This window comes from Paramisgurnus dabryanus, chromosome 1 (genome assembly GCF_030506205.2).
Source record: "Paramisgurnus dabryanus chromosome 1, PD_genome_1.1, whole genome shotgun sequence".
In the NCBI taxonomy this organism is placed as follows: domain Eukaryota; kingdom Metazoa; phylum Chordata; class Actinopteri; order Cypriniformes; family Cobitidae; genus Paramisgurnus; species Paramisgurnus dabryanus.
In genome coordinates this window covers 21,027,701-21,033,700 of record NC_133337.1, presented here as the reverse complement: position 1 = coordinate 21,033,700, position 6,000 = coordinate 21,027,701, and the positions used below count along the sequence as shown (strand labels likewise).

The 6,000-nt window shown below is 39.2% G+C and overlaps 1 long non-coding RNA gene across 1 annotated transcript; it reads right to left on the bottom strand.

Annotated features, from left to right (window-relative positions):
- Positions 1-2,009: 2,009 nt before the first annotated feature.
- Positions 2,010-4,512, bottom strand: LOC135749778 (uncharacterized). The gene is made up of 3 exons (XR_010532473.2): positions 4,279-4,512; positions 2,201-2,245; positions 2,010-2,118 (listed from the first exon to the last, which is right to left on the bottom strand). It is a non-coding gene; the product is annotated as an uncharacterized lncRNA (long non-coding RNA).
- Between the last annotated feature and the right edge of the window lie 1,488 nt (positions 4,513-6,000).

Genomic DNA, 6,000 nt, shown 5'->3' with positions numbered 1-6,000 from the left:
CTTCTTTAGCTTTGATGAAATAGGATCTTTTCATCTTCGTCATAATCAGTCCTTCCCAATCCTGGTCATCAAGTACCCCTTTCCAGAAAGTTGTAGATGTCTCCTTATTTAAAACAACCAATCAGCCTCCTTCCAGAATGGTTAACTGGTCTCCCTAACAAGCTGTTGAGTTGAATCAAGTGTTTTAAATAAGGAGTCATATGAAACTTTCTAGGAAGGGGTACTCAAGGACCAGGATTTGGAAACACTGCTCTAGATGAAAGTTTAGGTGGATCTGGCATCCGACATCATAACGATCCTTTTAGCCACTTCTTTACTGGCTCTGTGAAACTTCTCCTCCACCATCTGAGAACCCAAAGTTTTAGTCAGCATTACAGCGTAATGAAAGACTTTCAGCATTTGACATCAACGTACTGCGAGACCACACTTCACCATATGCACTTAATTCGCTCTCATAGTACTTGGATTCAATAGACCCTTTTACTGTTTGTACACAATGATGACGTGGCAGCGTATGCGCGCGCATTTAGGCAACGGAAGTATCGTAAGAATCAACAGTGAAGGAACACAAACAGTAAGTTATTTTAAAAAAATTGACTTTATCAGCATTTTCAATACAGCTACCAGATCCGTGTACTATAGTGGAGTTGATAAAAGACGTTAGCAGACGGCCAAAAATAAAGTTGCCAGATACATATATACGTATATTAGTATATTATATTAGTGCAACCAAACGCAACAACGGGACATTTTGATGTTGAGAAACCGTTTTAATAAATTTTCTGAGTTGCTACCACGTTAGAACCAATGGGGAATAACAGCACTTCTGTTGCCCAAATGCGCGCGCAGGCTATTTGATCACGTGAGCTGTAAAAGGGTCTATAAGATCGCCCTGCGTAGGGTCTTGTTTTTATTCATAGATAAAAAGTCAAGATTTTCGTCATAGTTGTCGTCATTATGTGATTGTTTCAATTTAGTTATCGTTTTGTCAATGAAAACGTAGCCACATTATTTTATAGCGGCTGGTTCTCAAACTGATCTGTCAAGAAAACCATGCGAGAGCGAGAGACACATGCAAAAAGAGAAAAGAGTCCTCGTGAGCGCACCTCTGCAGTGTTGCGTGCAAAGGCTCGGAGGACACATTATGGTAGAAATCATAATCCTAATTATTTTAAAGGAATACTTAATGATTGTAAAAACCGGCATTTATACACACAAACAATTCAATGCATTTGTGTAGTGTTGTTGCAGAAGGCTACACGTGTCAAAGCAGAGGTATATTTCACCCAAAAATCTCACCTGTACTGACTATCATGTCGTTACAAACCTGTATCAATTTGTTCGTACTGATAAACACGAATTAAGATATTTTGAGAAATGTTCATAATCAAACCATTCACGAGCCCCATTCACTTCCATAGTATTATTTTATCCTACTATAGAAGTGAATGGGGTTCACAAATTGTTGATTACGGACATTTCTCAAAATAACTTCATTCGTGTTCATCAGAAAAATTTATACAGGTTTGTAACAACCTAAGATTGAGTAAACGATGATAGAATTTTCATTTGTGGGTGAACTGTCCCGTTATACATGAGGGACTGTTTTGCTTCAGCTCGCTTGAAATGCATATATCTTTAACAAACATAAGCAAGATTACTACCTAGTGACAGGACTTTGGACAGATGCGAGAGCACAAAGTGACGCAAATGTGGTCTAAACAAAGAGAAACTTAATACACCAAGCCTTTTTCAAATACTCAAATATTTCTGTGAAGTAAATTTTGGATAAAGACTTTTGTTTTCTTGTAGCTCGATTGACAGGACAGAGCATTGCATTAGCAGTAAAAATGACATGGGTTTAATCTGTGTGTGTTAGATTACATTTAAGAGCATCGCTCCTTCCCCGCCTGATGTTCTGCAGTTTTTCTGTACATTCAAATAATTCATTCAATGTGTAATGTAGATCAATTCTTTAACCCAAAAATGAAAGACAGAACCGTTCTTACGCTCAAGATCCCTGTAAGTCCGGTCACCAGAGCATCTTTTAGAAGATAAGGTGCTTGACTTTCCTGTACTAGATAACTTACATGACTCCTGGGTAACGCATTTCCAAACCTGTGATAAGAACACAGAGAACTCATTAAAAAGACATTTGTTAGGAAATTTAAGTTTTATAAAAATACTATATTTTAGCTACCCAAGATGGAGGCATCTCAATCGCTTTCTGTTCTTCAGTATCATCCTTCACAGGGAAAAATAGGTGGTTACTTATAAGCAAACTGAGCAAAAATATCAGACAAATATCAGAATTTTGTAAAGGTAAATTAATACTTAGAAAAAGTCAGTTTTCTTTTTTCTTCACACTGAAAGTGAGAGCGCATCTGTGGGTGGAGCTACAAACCAAATACTGTATTTTCCAGACCGTAAGTCGATCTGGAGTATAAGTCACATCAGTCAAAAATGTGTTTTGAAAAAGAAAAACACATATACAAGTCCCACTGGACTGGACTATACGTTGCGTTTATTTAGAAAATGATTTCCAAATGATTTCACATCACCCGCTGCTGCTATTATCTCCTCCTCCCGTACCTTAAAGCTTGGTTGTACTCGCGTCGCTGACATGCTGCTCTTGCTCTCAGCTGTTGTTGCTGTACGTTAGGGAACGTAAATGCACCATACGTCATCATCACGTCGCTATATCATTGATATGACTTTTTTATCGTGTAAAAAATTATACCGGTATTATCGTGAACGGTATGCTATAACACACCCCTACCGCCTAGCTCGATTCTAGTGACAGCAGTGGCCGTTCACCCCTCACTCAAGTGCAGAAGTGTAAGGCTTAATATAATTTAAACAGATTAGTTAGAAAAAAATTCAACCCCCTCACAGTTCTCATGAAGGGCAAAATTAGCTGTACAGACCAAAAACACTTTTTGTACCAGGCTGTAAACAAATTATTTTATACTGTAAAGTTGGCCATTTTCAACATGGAGGTCTATTGACTCCCTTTTGGAGCCAGCCTCAAGCGGCCAATCGATGAATTGCAGTTTAAGTCACTTCCGTATTGGCTTCATCAGAGAGATCGGAAGGTTGCCCCTAGCTCCAGGCTGCGTCCGAAAACTCTAAATTGCTGGCTTCTGAGGCAGCTTTCCAAGGCAGGAAGGCATCAAGGCATGTTCAATGTTAGGTTTACTTCCTGTCTCCTGAGATACCTATGCGTGGGCGTACAATAAGAATGTGATTGGTGGTCGAGTCTAGTTCGAAAAAATAAAATGGCGGCCAAGGAAGCGACTGGAGCACAAATGTAGTGTAAATAAAGGTACATTTTCACTTTTTACACCTTTTAATTGCATTTCTAGCGAGAAATTAGTATTGTAGTTTTCAAATATGTGATTAGTGTGACAAAGGCGCTCTCTGTTTATATTTCAAACACGCTGCCTTTGAAGTGTGTCCGAAAGTCTTTCTCTGAGCTGCCTTCATGCCTCCGAAGTTATTTCCTGCCTCCGAAGTCATTTCCTCATGAGGCAGCGAGGCAACGAGTCACTCCCTTAAGTTTTCGGACGCAGCCCCAGTCTCAAATTGTTGTGGTTACTGTTCCTTTAAATAAACAGCCAATGACATTGCAAGGGAGGCGCTTGAAGCGCTCTGATATTTTTTTAAGGTGGAACGGATAGTTAGGCGAATAAGGAGCCAGCTCGAGTTCGTTGATTGTACGGATTTTCTCTAAGTAACGTTACCGCAACTTTGCTTCATTGTTGAGTTTGTATTTATATGTAATTTACACTTGACCATCATTCGATCCATTTATTCCCGTACTATTGCTGTGAATCCTTACGACCGCGTCCCCTAAAATGGCCGCCACTACCCAGAATGCAATGCGAGCTAAAATTTTATCCCGAAACCGTGTGAGAATAAAACTTTATTAAAAATGCTGTTGTTATAATTTATAATTGTATTTGACAACAACACAAACTAAATATATACAAATATGTAATTATATAGTGCATTTCTGCATCTGTAGTTTAATTTAATGTGACAAAGCTAATCTGTCGGTATAAATACAAGCAATTTTGGTGCGGGGATGTCGCGTCATCTGCTTACTCACCGCAAAATGCTGTATATTTCGTCATTTTGTTCGTATTTAAACAGAATGAAACGTTTTTATTTTCTGAGCAAACAAGATGGTGGCCCCCGGGGAGTTGGTGCCCAACGCAAACTGTACTTTCATGTTTGTCAGAGTCATGTTAATAAAAAACGGAGTAAGTTACATACCTTTGAATTGAAATATGACCCTCAGTCGCAGGCCTTGAGAAAATACTCCTACATGGCAGGGCACACGCAGTTGACCCCATTTCTCACGCTCTTACGACCAAATCCATTTTTTTCACGCAGGCTCGTGCCCACCATTAAGATCCCCGTGGTGTGTAATAGCAATCATCACTATTGGAATAATAATTGCCTTATAACTGTAAATACTGTGCAACGCCTATGTCTACCTGTCTGCCTCAATCATAGACTGTAAAAAAAGATGGACGACGCCTGTTCACTCTCTTCCATTGGTGAAAAGTGAAGCCGCCAGGGTCCCGATATGGCGCTGACATCTTGGGTCTTGAGTCTGCGCAATAGCGATTTCGGGACCAGTCATGCGCAGTAGTGAGCAGGTAGGGAAGCCTCGAAGTCAAAACCCATTTTCAAAAGATGTCTACAAAATAATCAGTTGTTCACACAGACACCATGGTCTCCTTAGTAGTCTAGGTTTATAGAGCAGCAAAGGAAGCCATTACACAATGTGCATGTTTTGAAAACATTAAATTACACATTAATTACAAATTTGTTAAAATGCTAAAAACAAAGTTGTGACTGCTGAGGTAGCACTACATGCTAGGGGTGTAACGGTACGCAAAAATCACGGTTCGGTGCGAACCCCGGTTTTGAAGCCACGGTTCGGTTCATTTTCGGTACAGTAAGGGAGAAATGCAAACATTAAACTGCAGGTTGTTTATTACTTTTAACTTTTTTTTACAATTTGTTTACACTTTTTTAAACACTTTATTCAAATATAACAGATAAAATATATATAAAATGAAAAAATTATAAATAAAATACTACTGCAAAGTTATTTTTTACATTATTTTATAACAGAAGGTAACCTTCTCTTAAACTTTTTCTACTAAAACCTTGAACTAACAAATTCAATTCCTGAATACATTTATGAACTATTAGCCTACATTTTTGCCACTAAAAATTTTCTGTTTTGATTTATTTTGGATTGTTTAACTCACAGAATTGAATTGGCTATGTACCATCTCTGTATAAAAATAATATTACTGCTCTATGTGTAACTGCATGGCAAGCAACATGATGATACACTCATTTTGAGATTAGTGAGCTGCATACATAGCCATCTTTGATCTTTTGCACGTTTCTCCTAATCTTTGCTTGTGTTGTCCATGTAAGCTGTGACTTTACTTACGAACCCCTCCGCAGCTGAGTAACAGCTGAGTAAGCCCGGGTTACAGCTCTTCTCTGTCCCGACCAGCTGATCGCATTGTGACAATGATATGATTGACGTGATATGCAGATGAAAAATCTGATCACGCATTCCTTATTCTTGCTGTCACAGAAAGTGCGTCTCATGAATGCGTAGCAACGAAAGACGTGCAACCTCTCACGCACTTTTGAAAAAACAAAGTAGCGCGTTGACACGCGTTTAACATGCGCTTTTAGATACGACACGTAAACGTTTACATCAATAATCAAACGGATATACAACTAAGTAAATAAAAATCTTTCTGCGGGCCGAATTATGTTATATGTTTGACAGAAGACTTGCGCTGAACGCGGAGACTTCCGCCACTTAATATGTTCGTGCGGAAACGCACGTATTATGTTCCGCACAGGCGCACACAAAATGCATTCGGCCTTTCGGTGCACGTGTGCACCGTGCCGAAAGCCCTGAACCGAAACGGTCCGGTTCGAATACACGTACCGTTA